General features: G+C 30.2%; 1 long non-coding RNA gene across 1 annotated transcript in view; it reads left to right on the top strand.

Moving 5' to 3' along the window:
* The first annotated feature begins 4,967 nt into the window (after positions 1–4,967).
* Positions 4,968–14,272, top strand: part of LOC145307619 (uncharacterized) — a 60,371-nt gene continuing 51,066 nt past the window's right edge. Inside the window, exon 1 of the long non-coding RNA XR_013875526.1 lies at positions 4,968–5,029. This is a non-coding gene — a long non-coding RNA (uncharacterized LOC145307619). The remainder of the gene's footprint in view (positions 5,030–14,272) is intronic.

Genomic DNA, 14,272 nt, shown 5'->3' with positions numbered 1-14,272 from the left:
CTCTTTCTGTAACTCAGCCTTTACATTTAAGTAAAATACCAAAACATATTACTCTAGAACTAGTTGATATGAAATATCAAAGAACTGAATTTCAGTAGTTTCCCAAAATTGCCTCTTGGACCACTTAATCCACCCATTTTTATGTAATTGAATATAAGAGAGGGGATTTGTTTTGAGATAGTTTTTATAATTATAGGTCTGATGATAGGTTAGTTTTTTATTTGTTAGCCCTGCATGGTTAGGGCACCACAGTTGTATGCCCTGTAGTTATAGGACTCCTCTGCAGAAGATAGAATAATAAAATAAGATTTTTGTCCAACCCCCTTATTCTTAAAATATCAGTAATTAGGGGAGTGGGTTGGGTAAATGTCTGAAGTATGTAACAATGTCTGAAATAACAAAAAATTAACTGAAAACTTTAAATTTCAAGCTAAAACTAATAATGGTTAGTTAAAGTGATCGCGAATTTAATTTTTCAAAATGCATTTTCGTTTACCTTTTTTTATATTTTAAGTAATTTTCAAAGAATTATGCCTTAAAAGTTCAGTTAAGTTAGAAAAAAATCAGTTTAAAATGCGGAGAGTGTTTCCACATGAAAATAATGTTAAAATCTGAGCATCAATTAAACTAAGAGAAAATAAGTTATTTCTTCGCTTGCAGATAAAAACAAAAAAATTGATACTTAGAATATATTTTTGTAATATATCTCTTTTAATATTTATCTTTGAACTTTCTCTAAAATGTAATGAAAAAGTTTGGTTTATTTTAAAAAATCATTAACCAAATACCGCTTTGTTTATGCAGGTATAGTGACAAAAGAAAAATTGATTAAATCTCTAGAATCAATAACATTTAAGAATTCATTTGTTTAAAAACCAAAGATCTATTATATTTGCTATATATTTACAGCATAAAATATAGCAGTCTTTCTATAGTATTTACATAAAAAAAAGCATTTTATAATCGTAAAATAATCTCGTAATGTGTCGAATTTAATTAAATACACACACACACACACACATACCTTACCTATCTTGCCACACACACGCACACCCACACTATTGTAGTGTAGCACTAACACACACACACACACACACACTATCGTAGTGTAGCACTAACACACACACGCACACACACACTATCGTAGTGTAGCACTAACACACACACGCACACACACACTATTGTAGTATAACACACACACACACACACTTAACGCCCCACCCACGAACCCACTTACTACCTAAATAACCAGGGAACTAGAGGCATAAGACAATGGCCGATAAATTAATGGATATTCACAATGAAAATATACACAAATTTACCCATTTTGTAAACAATATTTGGTGGTTTAAACATTTGGACACTCAAAGTAATAAACCAACCAATTAAAATTCTATGAAAGTCCCTAAAGTTAATTAGCCAACTAACAAAATGTCATTAACTTTGGGAACTAATGTAATAAAAAGCCAAATATCCATTTCCTCCCTGCATACAATTACGTACAGAAGGGTTAGTTTTAAATGAAAAGATTTAACAATATCCTAATTTATAAAGTTGAAAGCTTTTTTTATCTGTAGAGAAGGGACCGCTGAAACGATATGGTTCACTTTTACAGTGAAGCTTTTTATAGTTTTTGGGAAAGGTTTTAGGCTATTTTATTTTTATCAAAAAAGTCGTTTGTTGGTTTTAAGCTATTTTTCTGCCCTTTTATATCCCTTTGAATATTAGAAAAATATAAATTTAGATTTGGTTTCTTTTTATACATTAAATAATACTAGCGGCTACGCCCCTAGAGGCCTCTAGTGGCACTTTGAATGTTTTTTTTTATTTAAAATATCTAATTACAGAAATAATTGGTTTATGTTTCGTTGGAGTCTCTTTTTCGAGAGGGGTAATTTTTTTCTAGGGGCGATTTCTCCTGATAGGGTGGTGGTACCCTCCCCCAAAATAGTTATAAACCTTCCCGGGACTTATGAGAAGCTACCCTGTTAAGGAGAATCCGATCAGTTCAGCGGTTAGCGAGATCCTTCGGTACACACAGACAGACAGACACACAGACAGACAAACATCCTGTTACTTTAGTATAAGGATTTATTTAAAAACTAACCCCCCAGGTAAAAATCTGAATGTGTGAGAAAGAAAAACAGAGAGAGAAGGAGAGAGAGAGAGAGAGAGAGAAGAGAGAGAGAGAGAGAGAGAGAGAGAGAGAGAGAGAGAGAGAGAGAGGGGTTATACTCAACAAATGCCTATCTTAGAAAACGCTTATAATAAAAACTTTGGTTCATGGAAAGAATACAAAGGATACAAATACAACAAAACCTGCAAACTTGTTTCCTTTCCATGACCTAAAACTTATAAATTATTTTGTGTTTTAAAGCTTATTTTGAATATCTACTATAAGTAGCCCTCTTTCTGTTTAAGTTAATAAATTATATTTAAGTAATACACACATCCTAAATATAAATTGTTAGAATAATGTAGCAGGATGTCTGTATGTTTGTCTGTTCTAAAGGATCTTGCTAACAGCCGAACCAGTATGGTTCTCCTTTACAGGGTAGCTCGTCATAAGTTCTTGAAATGTTTATAACTATTTTGGAGGAGAATACCACCACCCTCCAAAACGATTTATACATTATACATTAAAAATTTTAATTTTTTATGGAAGTTTGAAGCTTTTTTAGCAAGTAGTAAATATTGAGATAGGATGAGGATTCTATGTTACAATCGACAACTATAAATCAGCTGACCTTATATCCATATTTGGTAATATCTTTTCGATTATCGATAAAAATCGTTTAATCTCCCCGTAAAAAGAAATTATAAACCTTTTTGGTTAGTTTGATATGTATGTAACAAAAGAATTTATTCTACTCTAAATTTGCAAGTAAACCTTAACAAAAAGATTGTTATTTGTCGATTTTGATAGGTTTTAAGATATGTATAATAAAACACAAAATACATCAATGTTTTCAAGGGAATAAATTCGTTTTTTTAAAGTTTGATTTATTTTTAAATGGGAAGTAATTAAGACTTAATTCTCAAAATAGTACTCTTAAAAAACATTAATCAGTGACATATATCAACTTTTTCCCAGCTTCGTGAACACTTTAATTTACCCAACTTACCCACTGATAGAAGTTGAATATTATATCTTATTTTCTAGTTTTATATCTAAAAAAATATTTCATGGTTAATTTTAAAAAATGCTCCAACTTACTTAAAACTTTTCAACCTCTCTCACATTTTTTAAGTACCTAAACTACAAATTGCACAAAAATAGTAATTATATTTCCCAAAACTAGAGTTTATGACAATTCTTACAGTTGAATTTTCTATCTCATTTTCTATTTGTGAATTATAAAGAGCCCAAACTGCATGACTTTTAAAGAATAAGTATAACACATAACTGAGAGTTGGAATTTTTTTAATATCTCCATCCTAGCGGGCACAGGATGCCAGGACACCTTCGGTGGGGTGTGATAAGCATTGAACAAAAGGGTGGGTTGATTTTGGAATTTTTCATTAGTACACATTGGCAAGAGTAACTGAACTGATATAAAACCCTGTGAAACTTGAAAGTGGTCATTTTGATATGCAACATGCCTGTGATTGAAGGAATTTCAATGTTTGGTTTTATATGAGGGTTGGCACATTTTATACCCCCTGTCACCTGGTGTTTTTGGATAACAAAATCCCTTTCAAGTTTCACAGGGTAACCTTTTAACACATCAAAAAACATTTTTGTATACTTTTAATTATTTATTCAAACATGGGGCTAGGACACTTTTATTGTATAATAGTTTTATATAAAAGACAATTGTATGTTCATCTAGGATTTACCAGTCTTGTGTAAAGACTGGGATAATGATGGTTTAACCACACGATACTATTCATAGGAGAAATATTGTTAGCTACATAAAACCCGCGACCGTGGCTCAACACGTAGCGCATCCGCTCGTCGTCGGGAAGGTGATAGGTTCGAATCTCGGTCCGACACCGCGTCATAACTAAAGACGTTAAAAATGGTTCCTACTGCTGCTATGTCAGGTGCGCGACATAAATAGTTAGAGTAGGGGGAATGCCTTGGCCCAAAACAGGCGCAACTCACTACCATGCACAGTTAGGACTTCTCAGACAAAGGTCGTGCAATCAAAGGGTTGGTTGTCTGATGGCAAATGGACGCTTTACACCGCAATCATAGGGCTTAGAGCTGACAACCCTATCCCATATCCATAAGCCACATTGTTACAGAAACACTGACGAATTGTCAGCGGCCTATGCTCCCCCCTGTGGAGTGAAAAGGGCTTGTTACTGTTTTTTTACATAATACTTTTATTGTATAATATTTTTATATATAAGACAAATGTATTTGCTTCCAGGAGATACCAGTCTTATGTATGCAGCATGGGGAGGATACACTGGTATATTGAAGATTCTTCTAGAAAATGGAGCTGATGTCAGTTTACAGAATGAATATGGTGAGTTACACAATTTATTTTAATTGTATCTAACCATCTACCTTTTAATTCTTTATTAAAACAATTGTTAGCTACACAATACTTTTATTGTATAATATTTTTATATATAAGACAAATGTATGTTTATCCAGGAGAAACCAGTCTTATGTTTGCAGCATTTCAAGGCCACACTGAAATAGTGAAGATTCTTCTAGAAAATGAAGCTGATGTCAATTTACAGAATAATGATGGTTAGTTACACAATATACTTTAGTTATATCTATCCATCTACCTTTTAATTATTTATTAAAACATGGGACTAGGACAATCATGGTTTAACTACACAAAGAGTTTTATTTGGGGGGGGGGGGTTGTTGTTCATCATTTGATTTGTTTCTAAAAAAATGTAATAGCTACACAATTCTTTTATTGTATAATAATTTTATATATTAGACAAATGTATGTTTATCCAGGAGAAACCAGTCATATGGCTGCAGCAAATAAAGGCTACACTGATATCGTGAAGATTCTAATAGAAAATGGAGCTGATGTCAATCTAAAGAAAAATAATGGTTAGTTACACAATTTATTGTAATTGTATCTATCCATCTACCTTTTAATTCTTTATTAGAACATAGGACTAGGATAATGATGGTTTAGCTACATAATACAATTATAAAATCCTATTATATGAAGTATTAAGCATTTTTTGTCTGTCCCAAAGGATCTCGCTAACCACTGAACTGATATTGTTCTCTTTTACAGTGAAGCTTCTTATCAGTCCTGGGAAGGTTTTAAACCTTTTTTGGGGAGGGTGCCATTACCCCCCCCCCTCCCAATAAAAAAAATTTTTTTTTACATTTTTGAAACTCAAATATAAAGTGCCCCTAGAGGCTTCTAGGGGGCGTAGCCGCTAGTATGTATATAAGACAAAAGTATTCTTATCTAGGAAGAACCAGTCTTATGTATGCAGCATATAAAGGTCACACTGATATAGTGAAGATTCTGAAAGAAAATGGAGCTGATGTCAATTTACAGGATAATGATGGTTAGTTTCTTAATTTTATGCCATTGTATCTATCCATTTACCTTTCAATTCCTTATTAGAACATGGGGTTTTTTACTATTCATAGTATATATTTTTTATATTTTTGAAGCTAAAAGAACTATGTTTTTAGAAAATTTGTACTTTTATGTAGATTTAATGTTAGAAATCTGTAAACATAAATTTCAGTGGCAGCAGCTGTACTTGACAGGTCCAGCTGCAGCAATTGGTGGTCAGCAAGGAAATTATAAATGTTATGTGAACTAATGCTAAAATTTAAAATTTAATGTCATTAAGTAAAAAATTACGTTCACATGAGCTATGACCTGGAGGATATAAGAACCTGTAGGATTGTACTTGGAACCTGAAATTGGCTTGAATTCCTATATTACAAAATATGATGTTCTATGCTTTTTTTTATCTTCAAAAAAAAAGGAGTGTCAGCTTGAATTGTGATCAGAATTTTATACTATTACCCTCCCACCCTGTATATATCTGTTTACAATTCATCTTTTCTGTTCAAACTATTTTTGGTCAAATATTTAGTTGTAAATCTAAAATGTGTATTATAGAAATTAATCTGTCTAGGTGACACAGCACTTGACTGGGCAATAAGTGGAGGGCAAACTGAAACTGCAGAAGTACTAAGAGAAAATGGTAAGTTTACATAAGGTCCCATTTTTGTCTATGTTTTATTTTTTCTTTCACATTTTTTGTTTTACCCTAATAAACTTAACCATAAATGAGGTTTCAATGATTTGTAGAGGAAGGGAGGGGTGGTTTCATCCACAATGACGACAATACAGTTGAGCTAGATTGCTGAATATGTATGTGCAGTTCCCTGTTTCATAGTTCTGACTTGCCTTCTTGCCCATACTATCTAGCAACCCTTATCTGTACATAAAGAAACCTATAAATTGGCTCCAGGTAGATAAAGAATAAAATTTTGTTTGTATAGTTTCTTAATTTTTAGAGAGGCAGACAACCAGACAGACAGATAAACAAGTAATGAGTAATGGGGCTACAAATTTGAGATTGACATTGACAATCTTTTTTTGTACTAAATTCTTCTAAAATTCTATTCCCTATACACCAAGATTTATTAATAATTTTGTGAATCTTTGGTAACTTTAGTTGGTCACAATGACCACTAACAGAAATACAGATATTATGAACTAAATACTTTCTGTTATTTTAATTAATTTAATGTTCATAAACTCTCAAGCAATTAGAATTGAGAAGCGTTGAATAAAGCGACGAAATATATTTTCTTACTGTGTAGTTAGCCATGCGTTTTTTGTAATTTAAATATGTAATGAATATTTCAGGAGCTAAGAGAGGAAGTGATATTGAGTAACTGAACAACAATAAAAATAGGTAAGAAATTATATAAATTTGACATATGCAATCATGCAAGAAAAAAAAACCTTAAAGGTGGAATATTCTCTTTATATCATTCAAGCTGAAATTCCAGACTTTAATTAAACTAAGAATAATGTACCATATCCCAACATCCTCTTTTTATTCATTTTCTGTTGTAGAGTATTTAAATCTATGGATAAGTTGTGCCCAGCAAATCTTTTTTTGTTGTTTATTTATTTTTTACTAGCAGCTATGCCCCTAGAGGCCTCTAGTTGCACTTTAAATGTTTGGTTTAAAAAAATCTATTCGAGAGAAAAAAATTTTTATTTATTGTGATTTCCCCCAAAATAGTTATAAACCTTCCCGGGAACTATGAGAAGGTACCCTGTTAAGGAGAACCCAATCTGTTCAGTGTTTAGCTAGATCCTTTGGTACAAACAAACAGACACACAAACACACAGACAAACAGACATTCTCTTACTTTAGTATAAGGATTTTCTTATAATATTCAATAATACTTCAGAATTGTTAACAGCAGCAGATAAAGATCCTTCACAGAACATATTTTAGGTCATGTGAAGTAAACAAAGTAGCAGGTTTCGTCATATTTTCACAGAAGCTTTTCTGCTCTTTGTAGCCCCTGCGGTGGGCTCTTACCCTCCAGGACAATCAACTAATTTAACCTAACCTAACTTGAAATAACTTTTTAAAACCTACTGTGAAAATATGACAAAACTCGCACCTGTGTTTCCTTCACATGACCCCATATTTTTTTATTAACTATATATATTACTATTTACTCAATTTATATCCAGTTACAAACATTCTCCCTTAATGTAATAATAGTTATTTCTTGCATCATATTACAAACAGCTTTCTGCAGATATAAAATGTACAATTATAAGATTAAAACCAGTTTTTTTTTATTCTATGCTTTCAGCATCTTTGGCCATAAATAAAAATGGTTTAATCTTATGATTGTAAATAATCTTAGTAAATGGGATATAATACATTGCTTGACATAAATTTTCATAGATATCAAACTAAACCACCATCCGAGTAATGATTTGAATATTGGTTATCCTTTTTTAATATTTTAGATGAAAAAACAATAATTGTATCTGAAAGGAGTTATCAAATAAACAATTTATAAAATGTAGAATATGATCCATTTTTGCTACTTCAAGTTTGATTTTGAAAAGGATTTTTTCTTTGTGTTCTCGGATAGTCTGAATATTTCAAATTAAGAAAAATCACACATCAATGTAAGATCAAAACATCTCTGAAGACAAAGTTTCAATATTCTTAATTTTTTGAAGATAATAATCTAGTTTACTGACTAATTGGTCTTTTATGACTTGTTGAATATCTTAATTACATTAAGGGACTGAGTGTCTACTATATAAACATGGTATATGGAGCAAATTGGCATGAATTTTGACTAAGTAATAAGAATTTGATATTAAAGATATAATTTGGTCCAATTTAACTATGAAAAAATTTAGATTTTTGAGTTTTAAAAACTTAAACATCAAGTATTAGGATCTAAACATAAGATATTAGAAATACTTTAAATTAAATCAATAATATTTATACTTTCAAGATTCTGCCAGTTTGATTTATTATCTGTTGAATATATATTCTGAATCCTTTAAGAGGTTAACTCACAAACAAAATATGAATCTTAAATATTTATTAAAAGTTTGTATCGTAAATATATTCAACCGTATCATGTTGTATTTTACTATATTTTATATATATTATTATATATACTTATGTTGATTTTAAAAAAAGTATTGCAAATAAAATTAAAACCAGCCCAACATCTTCCGTTTTAAGATTGCTGTTTCTATCCAAATCTCCTTTACATGAATACTTTTGTATTTTTTTATTCTAAAACCTGACCATTAAAATATTTTCTAATAATAATCCTTTTTTTCTATAAAAAAAAACTTATCCAATTGTCAGGATATTTATATTTTTTCCTTTTATTTCCAAAGATCTTTAGACTCCTGTGTACTTTTGAAAAATTCCTATTTATTTGCAATTATTTTTATCTAAACATTAAATAGCTAGTTATTTACAGATATAATAATCATTATAACATATTGTTTTAGTATGTAAGTTTTGTATTTTATTAATTTGTATCAATTCAAATCTATAAATTCTTCTTCTTATAAAAATATATAAAGTGATTTTTTGATTCAAGGTTAATCTAAAGCAATATTTCAAAAAAAAAATATAGATTTGGATACTTTAAACTTTTTGATTATTAACATTTATCATAATGGATCAATTGTCCTTGATATATAACCAATAAAATTATTAGCATTCAATGTTTTTAATTAACCTTTTTATTACTTTGTATGTCTGTAATGAGTCTACTTTTCTATTATTCTGTTCATGTTATAGAAAGTTTTTGCTTCCTTTTCATTTCAAAAATATCTAAAAAAGCTTCTGTAACTCACATTAAATTGGAGTAAAATTAACTAAAACTCTAAAACTCTAAAAATATTTTATGCAACATATAATATAATTAATGATAGATTTAAGGCATATCCATTCATTTATTACACCAGTCACCATAGTAAAGTAAAATTGGAATATACAAACGGGCAAAATGGGATGTTGGAGCAGTTGTTCAGTTGTCAGTCATAACAAAAGAGAGAGAGAGAGAGAGATTATGGAAAAACTCAAAAAAATCACAAAACCTCTAAAAAATGAGACTTATGTCTTTTTAAGAATGACCGACAGATAAACGTACAAAATAATGTATAGAAATCTTCACTACAGCTGAGAAAATCACATTTCTTCTATGGCGATACGGACTGATATGTTATATTTATTAAGATGTTTAAAAAGTCATATATATGTATAAAAAAAACGTTAGGTAGAAATCATAAAAATATACATAAGCTATAATACTTTTTGTTATTGATAATATGATCTAGAACAACACTCTTAGATATCCTATAATATAACCTAAAGTTTTTTTGTCTGAAGCTTAAGATCTCAATAAATACTGAAATTAGGTTCTCTAAATTAGTACCTTGTTGGTTTTATGCTATTTCATTTTTAGATTTAAGACTTTAGGGTATTTTTCTAGCCCTTCTCTGTCTCTTTTAATACAAAGCTCCTTGACTTTTAAAGTAGATTCATTTGATTTGAAGAATATTCTTACTATAAACACCATGAATTAAAATCAGTTTATCGATTTGAGAACGTAAGTAAAATCATAAACAACATCACCTATTTTTTTCTATTTTCATGGCATAATAGGGCTCGGCAGCCTGTATGCCTCAGGAAAACTCTTTACAATTTTAAAAATCAACTGAAAGTTTAAACTTGACCCAACTTGGCATTTCCTCTTATAAAGAATTTTTTTAAAACATCAAAAAGGATCTAAATTTGTGGCTTAGACACGGCTGACGCGCGGTTGCCGAGCCCTGTATGATATTGTTGAAAAACTATGTATATTAATCGTAATCACCTTAATAAGACCTAAAAGTTATAATAAGTTATAATTGAGGTATAAGTCAGTGCTAAAAAACTTTTCTCTCCAAAATGAATTAAATTAGAAATTTTAAATTTTTAACCATTTGAGTAGGTTAGTTCTGGGGACATTTTTCTTATCCAGAATCACAATAATATGTGCATGATATGTTATATTATACAAGCCATTAACTGTATGTGATAGGTTTTAACTTTATTTTCATTTAATATAAGCTTTTGTTGGCATTTGTGACTAGTAAAGTTAAAAAATCCCCAAAACCGACAAAAATTCCACTGAGGGGGGGGGGCATTAGACTGTAATTAATGTATATAGGTAGATACAAATGAGTTGTTAAACTTTAGTTAGATAAATATATTAACAAAAAATATATTAATCACTAAACCTTTCTCAAATTTAAGGATTAATATTAGATAGCTAAATAGATAGATAAATAGATTGATAGATAGATAGATAGATAAATAGATAGATAGATAGATAGATAGTTGGATAGATAGATAGATAGTTAGATAGGTAGATAGATAGATAGATAGATAGATAGATAGATAGATAGATAGATAGATAGATAGATAGATAGATAAATAGATAGATAATATATAGTTGGATATATAATCAGATAGATAGCTATTTGGATAGATAGATCGATAGATAGTTGGATAGATTGATAGATAGTTGGATAGATAGTTGGATATATATATAGATAGATAGATAGATGAATAGATAATAATTCTACCAGTGCAGTGGTAAGTTTGTTTTTGATAATTGGGAGATTTTATATTAGTCTAACATCCATTGTCATATCCCTGTAGGGATAGGGGGGGGGGACTGAAATTAATGTAGATAGATAGATACAAATGAGTTCTTAAACTTTAGTTAGATAGATATATTATTTTATATTTTTATAAAATATTTCAATCACTAAACCTTTCTCAAATTTTGGGAATAATATAATAGATAGATAGTTGGATAGATAGATAGATATACAGATAGATAGATAGATAGATAGATTGTTATATGTATAGATTTTCATATACCTGTAGGGGGGGGGGCATTAGACTGTAATTAATGTGTATAGTGTAAATACTATAGAAGGAAAAAAACCTTTTTTTCTTTAATGCTTTTATTATTGATACAACAATTACAACATTTGATATGGACTAATTCCACAGGACCCCTAATAGTATTTTCCTCTACTTTCAAGGCAAAATTTAAGAGGGGGGGGGGGGAAAGGACAAGTAACTTTTTTCAATTCTTTTAAACCATACGCCTATCCCTCCATTACTGCTATTTAAAGCTCAACCATAACAATGATAATTCTCACACATTAACATTCATTTTTGATAGGGCAGCCCTTTCGGGTGATTTTGTGCATCATTGTTGGTAATGTACATCAATTCATCAATTTATCAATTAAGATCCCTGTTTAGTATAAAATATTTTAATCACTAAACCTTTCTAAAATGTTAAATTAATTTGTAAAATTCAAGTATATTATTGAAAACAAGATGAAATCAGACTATGGTAATAATTTTTAAAATTAATGAAAGATAGATAGATAGATAACAAGATAGATAAATAGATAGATAGTTAGATAGATAGATAGATAGATAGTTGGATAGATAAATAGATAGATAATAAGATAGATAAATAGATAGATAGGTAGATTGATAGGTAGATTGATAGGTAGATAAAAAGATAGATAGTTAGATAGATTTAAATTTCAATTATCTATTTTACACTACAGAAGGGGTAATTTTATGTTCATTGGGGATGTATATCAATTAATTGGCCATTGTCTTATTATTGTCTTATCTATCTATCTATTTATCTATCTTATTATCTATCTATCTATCTGTCTATCTATCTATCTATCTATCTATTTATCTATCTGTAGGGAGGAGAGGGAGGGGACATTGGACTGTAATTTGAACTGGTACCCAAAGTTTTATAAACACATCTCATTTGTTACTTTAAGTATAAAATAGCAGTGTCATTAATTATTCTACTAAAGGGGTAATTTTGTTGATGATAATTGGAAGAGTTAACATCAATCTATTGTCAGGAAAGGAGGGGACAATGGACTGTAATTTAAACTGGTTTCAAAAGTTTTGTAAAAACATCTTGTTTGTTACTTTGGGGACTTAATTGGTTGGTACAAAATAGCTTTTGGGGTAAATCTATCTATGATGATTGGGATAGTTCATATCAATTTATCCATTGTAGTTTTGAAAAAAATTATAAATAAAATATGTGTTAGGTCATTTTTCTAGGGCCGATTTATGTTAGTAGGGTGGTGGTACCCTCTCCCAAAATAGATATAAACCTGTCCATTCTGTAAAGGAGAACCATATTGGTTAAGTGGTTAGCGAGTTCTTTCAGTACAGACAAACATCCTGTTAATTTTATAATAGGTAACTTATATTTCCAGGACCTATGACAAGCTACATTGAAAAGTAGAACCATATCGGTTGAGTGGTTACAGAAATGCCTAGGTACAAACAGACAGACCAGGGATCTAAAGGGGTAAGACAATGGCACATAAATTGATATACATCCCCATCTTCTGTAGTGTAAAATAAGTAATTGAAATGTTTGAACTCTCAAAAAAAACTAATCAAATTTTAGTAAAAGTCCCCAAAGTTGCTACAATTAAGAAAACGTTTGTGTGAAAATATGGGGAATAGTGTAATAAACAGCCCATGGTCCCCTCCCTCCCTGAATTTTTACTCGAATGCGGTGGATGGCAGTTGCCAAGTACAGCTGAGGCTGGGTGAAGGAAGCAAAAATTGATTTTGACTCACTTAAGGTCGGAAATTCATTATCAAACATGGACTTGCACAAAACTAGGTGAGGCAAGGGGCCGGATTTTTTAAGGGATAATTGGCCATTGTCTTATCCCTTTAGTTCCCTGATATATATATATTTATCCATTATTAAAAGCACATTACAAACAATCATAGAGGGGGGGGGGGAGGACATTGGACTGTGGATTACACATGTTATCTGATATGTAGGCTTAACATTTTTGGGTACTATTTTTGTTTTGATTAGTTGGTTTCAAACAATGTCCATACTTTTGATCTACAGTAAACTTGTTTATCATCATTGGGTTGTTTATCATTTCATCAATAGGTAGATAGGTTGATAGATAGGTTGCTAGATATATATATATAGATAGGTAGATAGATATAGATAGGTAGGTAAGTAGATAGATAGATAGATATAGATAATGAGGTAGGTAGATTGATAGATAAATATAGAAAAAAAAAGATAGATAAATGGACAGATAGGTAGATAGATATTTCGATAGACAGAAAGAAAGAAAGAAAAAAAGCTAGATAGATAAATTAATATTCAAACTACAGAAGGGGTAAACTTTTTAATTTTCAATGGGGGTTGTGTTTATCATTTTATCGATAGATAGATGGATATGTAGATAGTTAAGTAGATAGACAAAAAGATTTAATAGTTAATTTTAGCTAATTTCATGTATAAGCTGAGAAAATCACATTTCCCAGGGATAAGAAGATGGCTGATAAATTGATGTACATTCCCAATGATGATACAAAAAATTACAGAAAATTTTAAGGGGCCTTCACTTAATGAACCATCCAATCAAAATTCAATGATAGTTCCCAAAGTTATTAAACCAACGAATAATAAAATGATATTATAAAAATTTTTTGGTCCATGAATAAAAGTTTTTAAATTAGTTTTGTCATTCGCTGGAATTAAAGCAATGAGGGGTAATTTTGAAAGCTTACTTTGTTCCTAACAAGTTTCATATTTAGGTCTAGGAAGGTTTTTTTTTCAGCATGGCTTTCAAACCAATTAATATCCAGTGGTTTAGAACCGGTTCTCAGCCATACTAAAAAAATTATTTATAGAATTGTATTA

This window comes from Acartia tonsa, chromosome 15 (assembly GCF_053477335.1).
Source record: "Acartia tonsa isolate MP-2025a chromosome 15, ASM5347733v1, whole genome shotgun sequence".
Lineage (NCBI taxonomy): Eukaryota > Metazoa > Arthropoda > Copepoda > Calanoida > Acartiidae > Acartia > Acartia tonsa.
The sequence above is the reverse complement of the archived record's forward strand: the minus strand, read 5'-3'. Positions and strand labels throughout refer to the sequence as shown.